We start from the raw sequence: 22,991 nt of genomic DNA, 5'->3' as shown, positions 1-22,991 counted from the left end.
GTATCCTGAAGTCCTCCTCAGGTTTTAATCTTCCCATATTCTGATCAACTCCCATTGCAGTCAATAGAACTGAGTAAATGACTACCATTTTTATGATTGCATTGAAAACAAAATGAGTTTGTTTTGATAATGTCTGTGCCCCTAAGTGTCACTTTCAGTGAATGATCCAGCAAACAAGCGGATTGTTTTTTGTGTGTGTGGAAACAGTGAATTTTAGAAAATATTAATGGAAAGTGAATTTTGAATTCATAAATTATATTTTTTTTATTTGAAACCTAATTCTAAAAAATTATGCTCATCCAGTCAGTGAACAGACATGCCATGTAAACTTCATGTCCAACCAACATCTCAGATCTTCAGTGTCAAAATATCTAAAGTTAACATCTTACCCACAATATACAGGCTAAGAATTGTGTTCAGACAATACAGTGAATAATTTTGAATAATGAATAAAAGACTAACTTACTTGCTAATAATTTGTGAAGAGCAAATTATGTGAAATTCAAATAAGTTATTCACTATGAATTATTTGTTGAACACTAAATAGAAATTTAGGAGATTAAGAATGAAACAAATGTTTATTTTACAGGGCTTTTTTTAAAGAGAGTCTTAAAGGTGGATCTGTATGTGTTTCAGTTTTCCATTGGGAAAAAAATGGGAGTTTTGTAAGTTTAATGTCACAAAATAGAAGAGGAAGAAAAACCCAGAAACTGGCAATGAAATATCTTATTTACAAAAAGTATTTTGACTCAGATTTGAATGTATACTTCTTCTATATTCAGGATTACAAAGAAAAAACTGTTCTGAAGGAAGCTTGCTTCTTCGGGGTTACAAACTATGGCCTCAATCCTGCATTGTGATTGCTGCACCCACAGAGTCCCATTTCTTGCTTTTTTCAAACCCGTGTATTGATATGAGACATGACAATTTGGTTAAATAGCTCTTGATCATACCAAGGTATGTTTTTATTCAGAAAATATGGCCCAGAATTGCCCAGGAGTCATTCAAATTGCACTCCAACTCCTGCCCATTTAATACTTTCTAAGGTATCAAAATCCAAACCAAACTATGAACACACACCTCTAAAATTAGGTCTGTTTTTAGCAGCACAAGAGAAGTTGCAATGGTGACCTGACACCTGTCCAACTTTTTATCTGAGTGAAGTAACAGCTTCTAGTTAGAGGGCACATTTGTTCTCACCCAGAACATGTTGGTAGAGAAATGGCATGACCACTGCTCACAACTATTTATCCACTGCTCACAACTCTATTGTTGGTTGCTGCTGTGAAACAGAACTTAACCATTTATTATTTTGGCAGCCAGTGAGAGACAAACTCTAGAACACTGTATGTGTATTTGAGCAATGAGCTTAGATTTTTTCTTGATTTCCTTACAGGTCTAAAATTAACATGACTGTCAAAGTTGGGTTTTTTTTTTGTTTTTTGGTTTTTTTTGGCAAAGTTAAACACGTATTTATTTTAAGGGATAATTGTCATTACTTCCTCAGGGGAGGTAAAGAGTTCTGATTTGTTCAGCTCCTTGGAACGTATGCTTTTATGCAAAGAGCATGGAATGGTGTCAGATTGTCATAGTGACATGGTTTTGGATGGATTGACAGGGTGCCTTACTTTCCCCTTAGAACTGGTGGGTCATTATCAGTACAGATCAGAGGATGGATGACCAGAATGTTTCGTTTTTTCACTTCCTGGAAATCTAGAAGATACAGCAGTGCAGACCTCAGAAACCTGTCAATGCATGATATTCCCCTATCCCTGTGGACTCTCTCCAATCTTGCCCCAGCAATAGTTACGTGGACTGTGAAGATGGCAAGCTGCCATTGGGTGTCTTTTCCTCTTATTTCATGGGCATGCCCTCTCCTCTCATTTCATGGTCATACCCTCTCCTCCCCATCTCTCGAGTCTGTAAAATCAGGTTGGACATCTTTGGAGTATATGTTTTCATGAGGTTTCCACGACCTACTGCCTCCTGTCAAGCCAGAAATATTGCAGAAGAAGCCTTAATGGAGCTGTGTCACTGAGTAAAGGAAGCAGGACTTGGCCCAAATTGTGTTTGTACAAAAGTTCAGAGCTATTTTCATGTAACTATAAACTCTTCATTTATAAATATATGGTACAAAGTGATCAGGTTAAGGTTCTGCAATGCCTACTCTAAGTTAAAAGATGTGTTCCAGGAACGTGGACAAGCTAAGCAAGTGCCTTGATTTCACTCACTGCCTCTAAAAGTGACTTGGTGGATGACTTTATGTACCTTCTTGCTGATTAAAAATGTGTCAGCTCCTTCAGCTGACCTGTTTGCTTATTGGCTTACTGAGTCAAGCAAATGACTTATGTTCTGATGTTTCCATGTTTTAAAAAAGTCAGGCAGATGATACACTCCCAATGAAAACACACAAAACAGGAATAAGGAATCAAAAATGGAGTTTGCCTTTGACTGGAGACAGCCAGAATTACAGCTGTGGTCATTGCTAATTTTCCTCTTTTAGGATTCTGCTTCTCTTCATTAGCTTTAATAATGAAACAGCTTTGTCACAGACTTGTAGTCCATGGCAGAGGGCTGAAGATCAAAACTTAACTGTGATACACAACAGGAGAAAAAAACAAAGCATTAAAAACATGGAAATAATGTTGTTAAAGGGTAACTTTAACGTGGCTACTGCAGCCAAAATAAGAGATATTGTAGAAATCCTTATTGGATGGCTGGTTTTACAGTGTTGTTTGGAGGCAGGTCACATTGTATCTAGATTCCTGAAATTTAGGATATTTTGGGTAATAAATTTGGTTTTGGTCCATCGCCATTTCGTATTCGCTTACTTCTAACCGGGAAAGTGGTTTGATTTAGCACTTCTATTTGGGGGGGCGGGGGGAAAGATGTCTCCAAACTAGAATTACTTTTCTGAATTCCTTTCTCATACAGAGGCTAGGGGAAGCAGGGAATTAGGATACACAAAACAACAGTTTGAGCCCATATTTTTTTGAACTTGGCAATCTTTTCTTCTCCTCCTGTCTAACAATCTGTGAATTAGTGAAATTCTTAGCTATCTTGGCATTTATTCGTATTGTCCTATTCACATTTTTTAAAAGCCTATGCACTTTTCTAAATAAAACCACTGTTTAATAAATAAAACTAAACTTGAATAGATATGGATTCACATTCAGAGCTACATTCCAAATATAACACCTGTAAATTAAAATGGTTGTGTGATAGAAGTCACTTCATGGTTACTTAAGGTAAATACACCACGGTAAGTAAGCTTCAAAAGTATGCTTCATTGTGACTTAACACTTCCAAATGGAGATTGTCAGGAATTTTCCAACAAACGTTTCACCAGAAAAATGTTAGTTTGCCAAAACCAAAATAGCTTGTGGGAAAGGTGTGATTTTTAAAAATCCTTCCTCTCTTGTGATACTTTGGCATTTCTATGTCCAATTCTGGATGAAACTGAGAATTGCAGGAAAACTTGAACAATTAAATATAAGGGGGGCAATTTAATTGACTATTTTAAAACTTCCAGAAATATTTCAGGTTTGGTTCTAGGAAGAGACAGTTTTTGATAAAAGGAGTTGTTACCTACATGCACCCATTAAACTCTTCATCCATCTTCCTAACTCAGAAGTGTCCTAAAAGTTTCCCAAATCAGTTTTGCTAATTTGATATAAATTGTCATTTTAATTTCAATAGTCAAACAATTTGATTTTTTTAATAACTTAAATGATTCCCCATGGCTATGACTGCAAAAACTACTAGCACTTTTCATGCATATATGGGGAGCTGTCTCTTGAGACACAAACTGATTAACAAAACTTGGAAAAGCTGAACATGGCTTTCAGCCACTCCAGTAAAGCAGAACTGCACTGACAAGTGACAATAAAAGCCCTTGAGAGGCAGGTGTCTATCAAGCTCAGGGGACTTTAATATTGGAGAAAGAAAATCTTCCCTTTACAGGCAATGTAAATTTCACTCCCACCAGAAAACAAGTGCATTGACAGACGGACAATTAGTTCAAACAAGGCCTTTTAAGCAAATGGAAATAAGCAAAGCCTTCAAATCTCTCTTTTTCCATTGATGTACCTTACTTTCATTTGGGCTTTTCACAATGGGCTGAATCTTGCACGATGCTAAGTGTCAGATGAACACAGATTCAGAACACCAGGGTAATCTTTAATCCCTGCTAGCCTACAATTTTTATACCTCTTCACTAAAGCCTCCTAATGGCTTGTCAAGTCAGTGACTGTAGGAAGTCATACTTAATGCTACAGTGAGAACTTTGGCCCAATACAGCAAAGCAGTTGAGTGGACTAGTGCAAAGTAGCCAGTCTAGTGCAAATAGAAAATTTCCATACAACTATGCTAATTTACGTTTTGGCTTCTTTTAGTTTCCAATGCATTCCTGACAGAGACCTATAATATCTTAGGTTTGGAATCTTCCTAGCTGGAATTCCCTTAGATATTACTGTCTGGGAACTTTACTGAACTGGAATCTCTAACACAGAGTTTAAGCCTATAATTTTATAAGAGAAAGATTAGAGTTTTGTTGTTGCTTCACAGACCTAATTTTCCAGAATCCTGCATGCTCCACAATGGCAATCTGGTATTACTGCCTTCTGGAATTCCCCATTGTAATTGCCCAGAACCATCAGTTCTCTTGAAACTAGCTGGCTTCTTAGTTGATAGCATCAGCAGAAGAGTCAAAAACCAAAAATAATCTTCCATCTCATGCTATGAGAGCTCCAAGGACAAATAGGGTTTCAGATGCTTCAATCCATCTGTGAATTTAGGTTGCTTTTTTAAATTAGTAACTATTGTTAATTAATGTAATCAAAATTAAAATACATATTAATAATTGCTGTCAATTTCTGTATTTTTTTCCTTGCAATTGTTTGTGTATTTCTTAAAGTCCCAGTTACTAAAGTTACAGTATATCATGAGAATACCCCTGTTTTTATTTAAAAGCAAAACATAAGATTCTAGCCCTTCTGGTTGCTGTGGAAAGCCTGAAAATGTGAGCCAAGTACACCCTAAAGGCTCTAAAGACAAAAGATAAATAGATAGAATACACTTTTAAAACCCCCTTATTTTAAGAGACCAGACTTGTGTGATTTTTTAACATTTGGGCTGGTCAATGCTGATTCATTCATTGATTTTATGGCCAGATCATGATCATCTAGTCTGATTTCCTGCATAATACAGACCTATGACTACATCAGTATTCATGTAACGGTTAACTTTTAAAATAAATCAATTACTATTCTGTATCCAATACACCAGTTCCTCCCAAGTTAGACTGTATACATTTGTTGATTATGTTATCCAAGGACTAAACATATAATATACTAAGTACCTATTGCAATTAGCCAAGTACTCAGATCCCATTGAAATCAACAGGAGTTGAGGATGAGTAATGTCTCACTGGATCAGGCCCTTAGGGTACGTCTAAGTGAAGATGTAATTGTAGCAGAGGAGACATACCGGTGCTAGCTTTAGTCTAAACATCACAGGTCATAACTGTAGTGAAGACATGATGTCATGGGCTGCAGTGTAGCCTATCAACTTGAGTACAAAGGTAGACTCCATAGTGGGCTTGTTAGCCCACGATGAAGCCCACGTTGATCTCTCTTCACTATTTTTGTTACCAATGCTAATTAGACAAAAGGTAGCGTGGGTAGACATACCCATACTAAAGTCACACCTGCACTTGTAGGCTATGTCTGTACTTGAAGCTGGGGGTGTGATTCTAAACTTAAGACGACATACTCCCACTAGCTCTCATTGCTAAAAATAGTAGTGTAACCGCAATATTGGGACAGTGGCATGGGCTAAGCTCCCAGAGTGCAAACCCACCTGGACCCCAAGGGTACATACTCAGGGCGGCTAGCCCATGCCACCGCTCACTGTTGCCTACACTACCACAACTTAAAGTGTGCTAGCTTCATGAGAGCTTGCACATGTATGTCTACATGAACTGCAAACCGCACCTCTGGCCCCAAGTGTAGATGGTAGCTGTAGTGCAGATATAACCCTTACCCACCACCTATGAAGTAATATCCATACTGCTATTTTTAGCATAGTGGCTTGAGTGAAGCTAGTGAGAGTCTACCTTCCCAGGCTGGGAGGCACACTCCCCGCTGCAGTACAGACATACCTTAAGAGACAAAGGTAAATTTGTGACCTTTTAAATCAAAATATTTTTCTTTTTCTGCCTTGTTTATCACAGATCTTTGTGCTGGAGCTACTTAAACTTAGGCACAAATCTATATTTATGAATATTTTTAAAGAATTTGAGCATTGTTTCACAAACACTGTGTATACATATGTAAAAGGCTCATGGTAGCATGACCTAAACCAGAAAGTAACCATTCATATTCTGGTTACAGAATTGTGTGTGATGTGATTACTACATCACCTGGACTATTCACAAGACTTTGGCTAAGCTATTAGTGGTTAATCTATACCATTCACCTACTTTCATAGGCTGGTATACTGCAATAGTTTATGAAATGTCTTCAGTATTTTAATTGTGTGGATTTATACTTCTCAAATGCCATTGGATAATTAAAAAAAAACAAAAACTCAATGTATTTTTGGAAGTCTCCTGGTCTGTGGGAGTCTGTCATGATTTTTGAATATGTGCGGTGAGAAATGCTGACTCTCAGGTGATATAATGTTATTTATACTGAAGAATGGAATCTCGCAGCCCTAATTTTCTGCATTAATAATTTATACATTTCCCTCATTTTGGGTCTGACATCTTGCATTCTTCATTTAGGCCAATGAAGGCTGAGAGGTATGAATGGGAGTATTCACAAGTTATGTATGTGATTAAATCTTCACAGGAACAAGGCCTACTTACTAATGATATTATGTGAAAGTCCCACAGATTTTCAGCTTCTGCAAAGACAATACATTAATCCTACAAGGCTACTCTGTGTTTGCACAGTGTCTTGCACAATAGGGGTCCATTCTTGACTGGCCCTTAGACACTGCTTTAATAAAGATTATTAATAAAATGCATTTAAAGTAACAGAATATTCATTGTCTTATGAAACAATGCAAACAAGCTTTCTTTTCAGAAAAAAAGAAAAAAATTCCTTTTCTCTTAATATTTATTTGCTATAGGGAATCAAACAGTTATAACATGGACTACTTTAATTATAACATGCACTCACACACAAAAGGTCGCTGTGGTTATAAAAGTCAATCTTGGGAATGAAGAGCAGAGAATTATAGCCGATGTTTTACATGTGCCTAGAAAATTAATGATATATTAAAAAAAATAATAGCATTAGAGTCCATCACTACTCAAGGCACACATTGAATGATTGAAACCATGTACCTTGGACAGAGTGATCAAAAATTAATCGTATTTTTGACATCGCTGTTGACCATCATACAAGCAGGTTACTGGAATAGCCACTTCTGATACAGACTGAAATTAGCTCTCCCCCCAAAGATGCAATGAGAGCCACTTGGTGGCAATCTGCACCCTCACAGAGTCTCTCAGGAGTCATCAAGATACAACAGTCCACCTCGGCAAGGGTACTGTGACAAGTGTAGACTAAGCAGAGTAAGAGTGTCAATGAAATCATTAAGCATAACATATTTTCAATGAAGAAAACGAGGGCCCACAATCCCTCTCCCATTGAGTTAAATGGTAATTTCTGTTAACTTCAACTGAAGAAGAACCAGGCCAATATCCATTAATTCCCAATGCACAGAGGGACGAAAAATTACTTTCAGTTACAGATAAGTGACAATTGCAAGCAAGAATAAGAGTACTTGGGAAGGAAAAGTTAAACTCATTTATCTCAAAAACTTCCCTTGACATTTCCATAAAACAAAACAAACACAAAAACTCTGAAGGCTGAAAGGACAAGAGTGGGCATCAAGAGAAGTGGATTTGTGTGTGTGTGTGTGTGTGTAGGGACATTGGAAAGAAGCTGAAGCAGAGGGATGATTCTTAAAGTTCACAGTGTGATAGAAGAAACTAGCTGTTAGAAGGAAGTAAAACATTCAAAGAGAATAGGACAATTGGATTGTCATAAGAGAAATCAAAGTGAAAATTATAATAACTAATATTAGTGGGAAAAAACTATATAGATAAAATACAAGACATTCACTAAAACTTCTTTGGATGATATACAAGGGCAAATACTTAGTTACAGGCCTCCAGCTTTCATCCAGACCACACCACACAATCCATTATCTACAGCCAAGCCCTTAGATACAACCGCATTTGCTCCAATCCCTCAGACAGAGACCAACACCTACAAGATCTTTATGAAGCATTCTTAAAACTTAAAACAATACCCACCTGGGGAAGTGAGGAAACAGACTGACAGAGCAAGACGGGTACCCAGAAGTCACCTACTACAGAACAGGCCCAACAAGGAAAATAATAGAACACCATTGGCCATCATCTACAGCTCCCAACTAAAACTTCTCCAGCACATCATCAAGGATCTACAACCTATCCTGTAAAATGATCCTTCACTCTCACAGACCTTGGGAGGCAGGCCAGTCCTCACTTACAAACAGCCCCCCAACCTGAAGCAAATACTCACCAGCAACTACACACCACACCACAGAAACACTAACCCAGGAACCTATCCCTGTAATAAACCCAGTTGCCTACCCTGTCCCCATATCTACTCTAGCAACACCATCAGAGGACCCAACCACATCAGCCACACCATCAGAGGCTCATTCACCTGCACATCTACTAATGTGATATATGCCATCATGTGCCAGCAATGCCCCTCTGCCATGTACATTGGCCAAACCAGATAGTCTCTACGTAAAAGAATAAATGGACACAAATCAGACATCACGAATGGTAATATACAAAAACCAGTAGGAGAACAGTTCAATCTCCTTGGACATTCCATAACAGATTTAAAAGAAGCTATACTTGAACAAAAAAACTTCAAAAACAGACTTCAAAGAGAAACTGCAGAGCTAGAATTCATTTGCAAACTTAACACTATTAATTTGGGCTTGAATAGGGACTGGGAATGGCTGGCTCACTACAAAAGCAGCTTTGCCTCTCCTGGAATTGACACCTCCTCATCAATTATTGGGAGTGGACCACATCCACCCTGACTGAATTGGCCTCATCAGCACTGGTTCTCCTCTTGTAAGGTAATTCCCTTCTCGTCATGTGCCAGTATATTTATGCTTGTATCTGTAACTTTCACTCCATGCATCTGAAGAAGTGGTGTTTTTTACCCACAAAACTTATGCCCAAATAAATCTGCTAGTCTTTAAGGTGCCACTGGACTCCTTGTTGTTTTTGTGGATACAGACTAATACGGCTACCCCCCTGATATAAGAGCAAATACCAGACGCCAGAGATTTAGGGTACACTCTGCGTTGCTTAAAAATCACAAGAAAAGGAAACCTCAATATGCATTTTCTTTCTTTTTCTGTTTTTTTATTTAACTAGCCTGTCAAACTACAAAAACGGTACTATGATGAGATGAAATCATTCACATTGCACTTCAGACATATTTCATAAAGGCAATGGGAATTGGTACTAAATGGCAATGAGAATTCTGTGACAGTACATCGACAGTCCTGTAAAGATCCAATAAATTCTTCCAGATTAATAATGGTATAATTAAAAATTGTGAACAAGGAAGGAATGTGAGTCCTGTGAGGCAGGTGGAATCAATGGATTTGAGGAATACAGTAAAGGAAAAGTATAATAAGTATTACAAGAAGTGATATTATAAAAGATATTAACTGTTTCAGATTCAAATACAGTGTCTTGAATTTCTGACACTTCTGACACTCATAACTTCAACAGATCTCAGCAGAAGATGTGGGTGTTCAGCATCTCTGGGGTATGGGGAAGGTGTTAAAAAGAATCAGCCTCCAGAGATACAACTTTCATGAGTCCAAGCGCAGTAAGAGGAAGCTTGGGCTACACCTCCTACCTAGAAGCTAGATTCTCTGATGATGTAAATTGGTGTAGCTTCAGTGCAGTGAAGCTCCACTGTTTTAATATCAGCTGAGGATCAGGCTCTGAGAATTTGCTCAGAACTTCAGAAAGGGCATTTTCCTGCATATATGCAAAAAGAAAAGGAGGACTTGTGGCACCTTAGAGACTAACCAATTTATTTGAGCATAAGCTAACACGGCTGTTACTCTGAAACCTGCATATATGGTTTCTCAAGTGCCAGATCAGTTCTTATGAGAGCAAGAAGACGGCCCAGGAACAGTCTATGCAACTAAGACTATATATATCTGCAGCAATAGATATTAGAGATTAAGAGGAAAGGTATAGATTCACAGAATGTTGAAAATAAGATGAAACCAAGGGAGGAGGATGGGAAACAGAAGCCAATTGAAAAAACGTTGAGGATAAAACTGAAGTAGAAGTCCTGTACCTCTTTTCACATGGAGTAATCAGTATGAAGCTCCTATGTGAAAGATGTCAAGTATTAGAGGGATAGTCGTGTTAGTCTGGATCTGTAAAAGCAGCAAAGAGTCCTGTGGCACCTTATAGACTAACAGACGTATTGGAGCATAAGCTTTCGTGGGTGAATACCCACTTCTTCAGATGCATGTAGTGGAAATTTCCAGAGGCAGGTATAAATATGCAAGCAAGAATCAGGCTAGGGATAACGAGGTTAGTTCAATCAGGGAGGATGAGGCCCTCTTCTAGCAGTTGAGGTGTGAACACCAAGGGAGGAGAAACTGCTTTTGTAGTTGGTGAGCCATTCACAGTCTTTGTTTGATCCTGAGCTGATGGTCTCAAATTTGAAAATGAACTGAAGCTCAGCAGTTTCACTTTGAAGTCTGGTCCTGATGTTTTTTTGCTGCAGGATGGATACCTTTAAATCTGTGAAAGATGACATGTATGGAGTCAGGTCATATATGTACATGAAGCATTTTTTTTTTAAATACCTAGGCCACCCCTGTTTTTTGTTTTTTTATTTATGACAGAACAAAAAATGTTATTACTGCTCTTAAAGTTTTGATAATATGTAGTACGTTACTCTGAGTAATTGTGATATTGAAGACCCACGGTATTGTTACAGTGGTCTTATGGACTTAACAGCACTGAAAATCAATGCACTAGAGACAACATTGTGAATATTGGGAAAGCTCAATAGCCATTAAGTGATGAACAAAACCTTACATATACCTGAAAGCTGTTTTATTGACCAGGGAGATGTTGGGTAAAAATGCCTGCTTATCCCATGGTCTTTTTGAAAAATATCATAGGATTTTCAACTTTCTCCTCATAGCATAATTCTTAAAGAAACTAAAATTATATTGCTGCAGGAAAAACATCTCCCTGGACTTGATTGTATCAATACATTTAAAGAGAAACCCAGCGATAAACTCCCTGCTAAAACGGAATTCACTGTAAATAGCAATATACAATAAGGTATAATATACAATTACTGAGAGTTTAAAAAACACACACACTAGACAAATCAAACACCACTTTAAGTAGTATTAGTGTGTGGCAACAGGATCCACATGGACACTTAATGCAAGGCAGGCTAGTACAGGATAAATTTATACCCCAGCTTACCGCCCACACGCATGTAGAAAAGCCCTAAGGAGCCTTATTTGAAAAAAAAAAATGCTGAGTACCTAGCAGCACCCAATAAAGTCAGGGGATAGGTCATCAGAACTTTTAATGATCTGAACACTTATCTTGGTGCCTAGCTCTAGGTTTAGGAGCCTTCTTTAACACACCAAGAGAAACATTTTCAAGAATAAGAACCTAAAGAAGTGATCTTAATGCTTAACTTAAAGTATTTTCCACATATTTGATCGTTCATCTGATACATGCAATAGCCCACTGAATACAATGACTAGTCTTCACATTAGGCAAGCACAGGGTTACCAGATAGCAACTGTGAAAAAATGGGACAGGGGATGGGGGGTAATAGGTGCCTATATAAGAAAAAGTCCTCAAAAATGGGACTGTCCCTTTAAAAAGGGGACATCTGGTCACCCTAGGCAAGCAGGATTTGGACTGTGGTCATTAGTATAGAAATGGGGCATATGTAACACACCAATGATGGAATTTTAGGCACTGTACTTCAATCTCAGATCTTTCATATGATAGTTATTTATCTAATCCACAACACATTCCCCACTTAATATTTTGATCTTCCATAAGCTTTAGAACGGGATGATTTCTTTCTTCCTCATTTAATTTCTTCATCAAGTTTCTGGCAGTAGATCTTGTTAGTTTTCTATTTTTTACTTCATTGTGTTGTCTTTCAAGAGCATTGTGCCATTATATACTAATTTCCAGTTTGTGTTACTTAACCTTAGCAAATAAATATATTTGTGAACGCTAACTGAATCACTCAGAGGAAAAATCCAATCAGAAATAGCCACTTTCTTTGCAAAATGAAGTCTGATTACATTCTAATTGAATTTTAGGAACAAAAACGAATAAATACTGTATGTGCTTACATGAAAAATCCCATTGATAGCACCAACTTATTGAGCTTATCTTAAAAGTAGTGCTAGTTTCAGTAATTTCTCTGCCAGCAAGAAATAGAAAAGCTTTTAGCATTTCAAAAAAAGATGAAAGCTGAACAGCTAACAGAATAATCTAAGTGTATTTATGATTTCTGGGATTATGCATAGTCTGGGCATGTGTGTGGCTGCATGGACACATACATCAGTTTAACTAGCAACAGTCAGTGTGACTGTGTCCCACATAACATTTTCATTTGGTTATTCCAGTAATTCATACCGTCCTGTCAGAATGACTAATTCATCTCACCCGTCACCCCAAAATGTTTGCACAAGCAATCTTTCCTTAAACAGGAGTTGGTTCTGTGAGGAAGCTAATTCTGCCCAATTTGAGATTAAACTGACAATTAGTTATCAAAAACAAAATAGCAAATGGTGGAGAGGAATTTAAGTCTTAGGCTATTGAACAGATTCCCCAAGATAGAATTTCTCTTAGTAAATGCCTTCTGACATAATATTGTAGCTCTTACTTTTCCGAAAACATTTTCTGTTTTCATCATATTTCTTGTTTGTTGTTGTTGGTCTTTTTAAAAAAACTTTTGTTTAGTTCTTGTCTAAACCAATATAATCAAAAGAGCCTTTATGGGATTTTAACATAAAATATCTGCTACATTACTTTCAAAGGTCACTAATTTGTTTGAAAAGTAACATATCTAAAGAATACTTCATGTTTAAAAATGTGAAGCTCTTTAGTAGATATTGGTGATATGCCCTCTTACTACCTTGAAAGCAGTATGTCAGAATTAAAGGGACTTTAATATTGTTTTAGTAACTTTGAAGTCTTGACTCTCAAGGTTGAACAATCTAACCTTGAATTGTAGGTTTGAAAAATGATAATTTTCTGTAGCTTTGAATATGTATGTTTTAAAACAATGTACTATTTACTTTTGGTCTAGACTATTCTGGGATGTATAAGTAGTTCTTTAAATGGAGTCTGTCCTTGCCGTTACATCTGACAGACAGTTGTACATTTTATTTATCTGTATCTAGAGTAACCTACAATGATGGGAATTTAAACATAGTTAAACATACGAAAGTGAAGAAATGCCAAAAGTTAAGATTGTACATTCAAACTTAATTCTGTTCTTTGCGTGAATACACCTTAGAGTACATAGTACATGTCTATACATTACAATTGAAGCAGTATTATGCATTTTTGTCCATAATCATATGCATTTTGCAATAGCTTTTAGTCATCTTGTACTTACAGTAATGTACTCCATGTCACATGGTGTGCTGTGCTCCTATTCAATGGTTACTTGAACTGCTCTCGCTTGTCTATAGTTCCGTTGAAGATTATCTTGTGGCATGCATTCTTGGGCTTCAATGAAAAAGTGAGAAAATACATTAATTGTCTTGTGGAAACTTACTGTGTCACATCTTTATTGGACAGATTTTTCACCATGATAGGCCAGTCAGAACAAAGCTAAACTGATTTTTCATCAACATTGTGTACAGTGTGCTTCATACAACATTGTTTATTTTTTGTCATTTTATAGCTAAGTATAATCAAAGATGTCTCAAATGAAAGTTCCCAACACTGTGACATAATGTTGAGAGAAATTCCATGTACTGATGCCATGAAATAGGATGTAAAGCTAGGAACAAAGGTGAACACGGTATGTGCTTCTATATGCCATTGAGAAGACAACCAAGTTCAAAGCTATTGTTTTGCTCAATACCTTATCTATTAATTTTTTTTTAATAAGGATAATTCAAGGATTCGTAAATTTTGTCTCTGTGTTTAACACACTACCATCACTTGATAACAATATTTTCTTTAACATAGTTTGTTTGGCCCTGGTTAATACATAGACCAAATTCTTTCCAACAGAAGTTGTCAAGACAACATATACTACAAGTAGAACAAATAAATTGAAATCAAGGGTCAAATTCTCTTTCCCCATCATATGACACACTCAGTGCAGAAATGGGGTGTTGGGCAGCAAAGATAACTAAGTCACCAGTGGTACCATTACAAAAGAAACTGCAATTCCCAAGAAATCTTGTTTCCAAAATGCCTTCATAGATTTTTAGGCCAGAAAGGACTATTACTAGTCTCATGTCCTCCATAACAAGTCTAGTCTCACATCCTGAATAACAAGGGCTAAAGAACCTCAGTCAACTCTGTATCAATCCCATAACTTCTGTTTTAGCTGTCGTATCTCTTTTTTAGCACATGGCTCTGTGGCCAGTCCAGTAAATGTGGTTCTTCCCAAATTGGCCTATTGAGTCACGCGAAGACCCATTAGTACAAACTATGATTGTTGACATTGTACTCAAAAATCGAGGTGACCAACATTTTTTAGAAAAAAAGAAAAGGAGGAGTTGTGGCACCTTAGAGACTAACAAATTTATTTGAGTATAAGCTTTCGTGAGCTACAGCATCCGATGCAGTGAGCTGTAGCTCACGAAAGCTTATGCTCGAATAAATTGGTTAGTCTCTAAGGTGCCACAAGTCCTTTTCTTTTTGCGGATACAGACTAACACGGCTGTTACTCTGGAACCTATCTTTTAGAAAGGCATTCAGTCTTGATTTAAAGACATCCCTACGATAGTTGTTCCAATTGTTAATTACCCTCACTGCTAAAAAGTTTGCCTTTATTTCTAGTTTGAATGTGTCTACTTTCAGCTTCCAGCCATGGAATTTCATGTTCTTCTCTGCTTATGAATTTTTAAAGGTTTCCCTCACAGTATTCCACAGGTAGGTTTTTTCCCCCCCTTTTCCCAATCTATAAAAAGCTTTGTCAAATATTCTCCAGACCTGTTCTCTTCTGATCTGTGTTGTCTTCACTCAATATTTTTCCCCTGCAGAATTTCTGAATTCTCACTACCCCTTTAAAAGCAGAGCATGATAGATTAAAGAGCCATTTCCTTCCAAAAAATCTCATTGTCCATGTAGATCCATGTAGAGTGATCGAATCCCCTCTTGGATCTTTTTTAAAAAAGGGGTTAAGTCTCTCACTGTAAAGAAATGTTTCCCAGACCTCAAATAATTCTTTTTGACAAAACTGGAACAGATCTGTAATTTGTTATTCACTCTTGTTTTGTTCACATACGTTTAGTCAACCAATCAGAAAGCAGAAACAGTACCATGAAATGTAGGTAACCAACTACCATACAACAGAAATAGCTGAGTGAACAGTTAATCAAACCATAGCCTGAAAACTCTTTCAAACTGTTCAATGAATTCTCATGAGTAACAAGTGCATTTGAGAACTAGGATCTGTTTACATAGTATTTGTTTGCTAAAAAGACACCAAGTGTGTAACCTGTGTTATTCAGAATAGTTTTATCACCACCCACTATGTGTTTGAGTTCAAAGAGAGCATTCGTGTGCATTAGACAATAACAAAATGAGAATTTGTATGCCAACTGTTTTGTACTGCTTATACACTGAAAAAATCAGATGAATTTTTTTCTTCTTTTCTACCAAAGTCTATGTTTGATGAAAATTCAGACAAATCTTATTACCACAGAATTCCAGAGAATACTATTTTTTCTCTGATGTAACATTTCATTTACGACCTCAAATCAGCAGAAATAAATTGGATTTTAAAACCACTCAAAGGAAGGAAACATTGTGTGTTCATACCAATAAAATATACATTTGCATAAAGAAAGAAATCATGTATGCCTGTTTATTATCCAGCATTATTGTATATATAAATAAACCTCATGCTGTGATTTTCTAAAATGAAATTTTACACTGAGCAAAAAAAAAAAAAAAAGTTTGGGTTATAATTTGTTAATAAAAATATATATACTCAAATGGGGTAGGGGAAGGGAGAGGAAATGAAGATTATTTCTCCCCTTACCCACAGTAAAACGTTAAAATGATTTGCAATAACTTTAAATAAGTTAGCTAACAAACATATGGCAGAAGCCTTATTATCTAAACCACACACAAGCTGATAATCCCTATCAGATATGAACAGTTCAGATTCAGGCATAATATGATCTCAAAGTTCCACACTTATTGCCCTCTGAATTAGATACTATTTGCATAATAATTGTGCCAAAACAAGGATACTATAAATGGAGAGAGTCTAGACCCAATGTAATAATGGAAAAAAGAAAAACTACTTACTGTAATATTGTTGGGGAAACCTTAAAGGGATAATTTCCTTTTGTATAGCTGTAATACCATGAGACACCAGGTACCTCTATTAAATACAACAACACTTAAGATTACCTGTAACTGAATATGGAGACTGTTAGATCTTGGAAGAAATGCCCTCTAAGTTGTGGCATAGTTCTTTTTAGAAATTGTTCATAATCACCTGTAAAGTTTGTTCCTGCCTGTGGGTCTGATTGGAATAGTTTCTTAGAGATGCTACAAGATATCCACGTAAGTGAAACTCATTGCATATACCTAGCAAGATAGGTACAAACATGTATACAGCTTAGAGACCATAAGAACTAGCTGTATAATGTGCCAACTAATTCTGCAGCTGGTCATTTTGGTGAACAAGAGCAGTGGGGACCTACAAATAATCTGCAACTAGGAGATGCAGCACTGCTTGTAGAGAAGGCCAAAAACTTGTTTACGTTACTTCTATGCCTTGTGGAAAAAATCTTTGAAACTCAACTCTCTCCCCATAGATGGTGTTGTCTAAGTTACTACTGCCCTCTTACATGCTTACTGCAATACATGCCAGTTAGGTATTTGGGTATGTCATATATGGAAACACACAAAGTTCTCCCTTCATATTCCAAAAGGGAAACACTTACCAATAGCCCAATGGAGACAATGGATCACATGGTAGATAGCTTCAGATCAGAATAGTCAGGGAGAGGAGAAAGGGGCCAGTTGTGCTAAAGATACTGCCCCTCTCCCAGTGGAAAGGGGGCCTAACATCCATGTGGCTCCAGTGGGGTAGAAAGAAAGGAACTTGCAATGAAGTCCCTGTGATTTTTTGAAGGTTAGAGGTCCCATTTAGTTTGTCTCAATGTGATGGTCAATAGACAACCCGGGGGGTGGCAAGGTTATAAGAGGTTCTGTGGATCCTCAGAAACAACAAGGAGTCCATTGGCACCTTAAAGACTAACAGATTTATTTGGGCATAAACTTTAGTGGGTAAAAAACCCACTTCTTCAGATGCATGGAGTGAAAATTACAGATGCAGGCATTATTATATTGACACATGAAGAGAAGGGAGTTATCTCTCAAGTGGAGAACCAGTGTTGAGAGGGCCAATTCGATCAGGGTCTCATTCATCTGCACATCTACTAATGTTATATATGCCATCATGTACCAGCAATGCCCCTCTGCCATTACATTGTGCCAAACCAGACAGTCTCCGCGTAAAAGAATAAATGGACACAAATCAGACATCAGAAATGGTAACATACAAAAACCAGTAGGAGAACACTTCAATCTTCCTGAACATTCTATAACAGATTTAAAAGTAGCCATACTTAAACAAAAAAACTTCAGAAACAGACTTCAAAGAGAAACAGCAGAGCTACAATTCATTTGCAAATTTAACACCATTAATTTGGGCTTGAATAGGGACTGGGAGCAGCTGGCTCAGTACAAAAACAGCTTTGCTTCTCCTGGAATTGACACCTCCTCCTCAATTATTGGGAGTGAACTACATCCACCTTGATCAAATTCGAGCTGTCAACACTGGTTCTACACTTGTGAGGTAACACCTGCAGAGAGACACCACCTATTGGTGAGTCTTCTAGAGAATAGTTCAAATTGGATTCTCCAGAAAACAGACAAAAAAATGAATCTTGGATAAAAAGCCTGAGTTTCAGCTGACTCAGGGCCTCTTTCTGATTCGGCAAACTGGCAACAACCTGTCTCCAGGAGGAGAGCCAGAATCCTTAGGGAAGTGTTGGAAGGACTGACATCAACCAGAGCCCTTGTGTGAGATCTCCGCTAAGCTTATTAGCATATGTATAGATGTTTTGTATAATTCTTTCACCTTTAGAATGAATGTGCTTGATTAAAAAAAAACAAACAAAAAAACCACCTGTGTTGAAATTTAAACCTGTGAGCAACTTCCCCATTCACAGCATTTAAAGAGAAAGCAAAGCAGAAACGCAGTACTACTTAGGCAATCTGTCTTGCTAGAGATATCACAGGGTGGGCAGGAAACGGTGCAGCCTGGAAAAACACTTTTCAGGAAGGACAAATGGAGGTGAGAGTTGAGGGAGCTGGGAGTCTAGAGTGTGTGCCCTTGCTGGACGATGGAGGGGGAGTACAAGTGTTGTTACCCTGAACTGTAACAGTGATGATGCCCAAAGGGCCAGTTGATCTATGGCAATAAGTCAGCTCAGAATCAAATTACACGATCCCCTGGAGAGTCCTTGGCCATGGCCAAGAATAGCTTTTACCCCACATTTACTCAGGTGGTAGAGCTGCTTTAGGCTTAAGCCACACATTTTAAGACTATAGGGTCAAAATATTGATCATTATAAACAAGGAATAGTTGTAACAGGTCTGTAAAAATATCACAAAGAAAGTTTGATGCCAGTAAAAAAGTAAAGCATTTGGGTCTGGGTCAATTATTGGAAAGCTTGGAAGCTGAGTCAAAGTGTATCTATGCACTAAACAAACATCTTGAATCTGACAAGAATTTCAGGGTTAAGTTTTTTGAAGTGCTTGGCAGATCCCAATTGTTCTCAATCAGTGCTAAAGTCTTTTGAATCTCTCTCTGCCATTGTTCTCAGTGTGAACTGGATCAAGCCTATTGGTCCAGCATAGACAGCCAGCTACAGTGTTTCAAGACAACAAATGCAAGCTCACATCAGTGAAGCCTAGCTACTTTAAGACGTTGGAAAGACCTTGATGAAGAAAGGAATGGGGAGTTAAAAATATATAGAAAGATGTATGGAGCTGCTTCTGTTAAAGTACTTGAGACAGTTTTTGTTATCATTAGAGCAGATTAATAAGGGGGAAGGAAATGAAGTTTAATTTTAAAATTATTAATAAATTTAACCTGTTTGAACCATATATTTTTTAAAATGTGTAATTGTTGACAATATTTAAAGTGTGCCACAAAGTGTATTTTGTTACTGAGAGATTATAGTGTTCATACTAGGGCTGTCAATCACAGTTAACTCAAGTGATTAACTCAAAAAAAATAATCACAATTAGTTGCACTGTTAAACAATGGAACAACAATTGAAATTCATTAAATATTTTGGATGTTTTTCTACATTTTTAAATATATCAATTTCAGTTACATCACAGAAAAAGTGTACAGTGCTCACTTTATATTATTTTTGATTAAATATTTGCACTATAAAAATGATAAAAGAAATAGTATTTTTCAATTCACCTCATAAAAGTACTACTGTGCAATCTCTATCATGAAAGTGCAACTTACAAACGTAGATTTTTTTGTTGCATAACTGCACTCAAAACCAAAACAATGTAAAACTCTAGAGTATATAAGTCCACTCAGTCCTACTTCTTGTTCAGCCAATCGCTAAGAGAAACAAGTTTGTTTATATTTACAGGAGGTAATGCTGCCCTCTTCTTATTTACAATGTCACTTTAAAGTGAGAACAGGTGTTTGCATGACACTGCTGTAGCTGGCGTGCAAGCTATTTATATGCCAGATGCACTAAAGATTCATATTCCTCTTCATGCTTCAGCCATCATTCCAGAGGACACGCTTCCATGCTGATGATCCTCATTAAAAAAATAATGCATTAATTATATTTGTGACTGAACTCCTTGGGGGAGAATTGTATGTCTCCTGCTCTGTTTTACCCTCATTCTGCCATACATTTCATGTTATAGCAGTCTCGGATAATGACCCAGCACATGTTGTTCATTTTAAGAACACTTTCACTGCAGATATGACAAAATGAAAAGAAGATACCAATGTGAAATTTCTAAAGATAGCTACAGCACTGGACCCAAGATTTAAGAATCTGAATTGCCTTTCAAAATCTGAGAGGGATGAGGTGCGGAGCATGCTTTCAGAAGTTTTAAAAGAGCAACACTCCAATGTGGAAACTACAGAACTCTAACCACCAAAAAAGAAAATCAGCCTTCTGTAGGTGGCATCTGATTGAGATTATGAAAATGAACATGCGTCGGTCAGCACTGCTTTGGATCGTTATCAAGCAGAACCTGTCATCAGCATGGACATATGTCCTCTGTAATGGTGGTTGAAGCATCAAGGGACATAATTTTTAGCCCATCTGGCAGGGAAATATCTTCTGGCACCGGCTACAACAGTGTCATGCAAACACCTGTTCTCACTTTCAGGTGACATTGTAAACAAGAAGCAGGCAGCATTATCTTCTGCAAATGTAAACAAACCGGTTTGTCTGAGCGATTGGCTGAAAAAGAAGTAGGACTGATTGGACTTGTAGGCTCTAAAGTCTGACATTGTAGAAAATGTAGAAAACCTCCAAAATATTTAAATAAATGGTATTCTATTATGCTTTAAAAGCACAATTAATCACGCAATTAATCAAGATTACTTTTTTTAATTGTTTAACAGCCCTAGTCTATACCATTCAGTGCCACATAAAATCAGTAATACTAGCTATATGGATTATAAAATGTTAGCCTGATGCTTTAACAATCTCAAAACTGTTTTATTAAAGTAGTTCCCTACTTAGAAGAGCTGTCACACTGCCAGGTCTCCTTTCAATAGGTCAGTTTGCATCTTAGAAGCCAGTTTTTCTAAATAGAACAAAAATTTGGTCACTCAGATAAATCCATAGGACTAAAGCAGATGGACTGTCTTATCTTGGAATCTGATGCCAGAATTCAGACAGTGGCTGGAACTACTCAAGTTCATTGCTGCTTTGAAAGAATTAACTCCTAGCCTTCATAGGAAGGAAGATGAGTATCAGCAAGAGTATTTATGGATATGGGATCATCTTGAGACTTATGAGCTAGGTGAACCAGAAATATGGACATTCAGATTGTGACATCAGTGGAGATCAGTCTCATGAAAATGAACTGCAATGTATTGCATGGTAGAAATCTATACTGAATGTTGAGATATGTCATTATGGCTGTGTTAAGTCATTTACACTTCAACCCTTAGCCTTCACTTAAAAATAATGTAAAAAGGGGTCAGAAGCCTGACTTTATACCTCTTAAGATACTAGACCCACGCTACTCCTTAAATCTAAAAGGAGGGCAATTCTACTGGTCTAAGGTACAGGAGCAAAGACACAAAGCTGAACCTAAGCTTCCTTTCTACCCCTCGTGACTATTAACCTTCTACCCTCAGATCTCAGAAGGCAAGATGAAAGATTCCTAAAGATCAGAAGTTCAGCAAGATAGTTGTGAGTGATCCAGTCTATTTAGGGCGTTAAGTGTTAAAACTAAAACCTTGAACTCCATCAAAACGCCAACAAGCAGCTTGTGCAGAGCAAAGCAGCGGGTAGGTCAAAAACCCTCCACCCAACCTTCGTAATAATTTCCCTGCTGCATTCTGTACTAGCCGCAGGTAATTGACAAGCTTCTTTAGTAGCCCCATACAGAATTTCATTTGAAGTAGTTCAACCGCGATGTCACAAAGGCACGCAGTATGGTTATGTCACAGAGTGAGAGGAAGTGCTGCAGTCTGGTGACCTTACTAAGCTAGTAAAGAAACTGGCTGTGACTATGACTGTCACTTGATCTTCCTAACTACAAGCCAGGACTGAGCTGCACAACACCCTCACCTCACCTTTTACAGACAAAGTCAGGACGCAGAGTGAAGAGTCACTCTGTATTCCAGTTGCCAAGTTGGCTACCTTGGATTAAAATTCCATCATCATTTATGTCTGTTCAACCCTACTGGAATCAAGGAAATCGCAGAGTGTGTGAGGGCAGGCTTCAAAACTAGATAAAGAGCCTGTGGTTGTGCTTCTTCGTAACTTGTGTTACACGACTTTCACTGTGTGATATTGTTCCTGGAACATTATATTGGACTTTTAATTTTGGTTTAAAGGATTTTCAGCTCTGGTCTGTTTTTTAAAGCATCCTGGAGAATATTTTTAATCTGTTCATCTTTAACCGGTTGAGCTGGTTCCAAAAGTAGCAGTAGAGACTTCAGTGGTTTTTGTGAGTTGGAGTGGTTCTGCTGCTGTGCTATGTTTTATGGTGAGCTATGGAATTAAGAAAGGAGTGACAACAGTTAAATAACCTGGTTTTGTCTCATATTGCGGCAATCTAGTGCTAAAAACAAACATCCGATGAAGTGAGCTGTAGCTCACGAAAGCTTATGCTCAAATAAATTTGTTAGTCTCTAAGGTGCCACAAGTCCTCCTTTTCTTCTTACAGCAGAGACAGCAGCTGAACAATTTGTATAGTGCGGGTGCTAAGAGCCATTGAACCAAAACCGTAAACCCTGTATATAACAGAAACTGCTTCAAGCCAGGGAGTGCTACAGCATCCCCCGCATGCTTAGTTCCAGCACCTATGAGCAGAGAGCTCTATAGCTACACTACATATTTGGGTTGGGAAGCAACAACCTCTTTGGGTCAGAGGG

General features: G+C 37.5%; 1 long non-coding RNA gene across 1 annotated transcript in view; it reads right to left on the bottom strand.

Moving 5' to 3' along the window:
• Positions 1-22,991, bottom strand: part of LOC122461494 — a 91,866-nt gene that overhangs the window by 15,596 nt on the left and 53,279 nt on the right. Inside the window, exon 2 of the long non-coding RNA XR_006283425.1 lies at positions 13,737-13,849. This is a non-coding gene — a long non-coding RNA (uncharacterized LOC122461494). The remainder of the gene's footprint in view (positions 1-13,736; positions 13,850-22,991) is intronic.

The sequence above is a fragment of the Chelonia mydas genome, chromosome 8 (assembly GCF_015237465.2).
Source record: "Chelonia mydas isolate rCheMyd1 chromosome 8, rCheMyd1.pri.v2, whole genome shotgun sequence".
NCBI lineage: Eukaryota > Metazoa > Chordata > Testudines > Cheloniidae > Chelonia > Chelonia mydas.
This window is presented reverse-complemented; position numbering and strand designations above follow the sequence as displayed.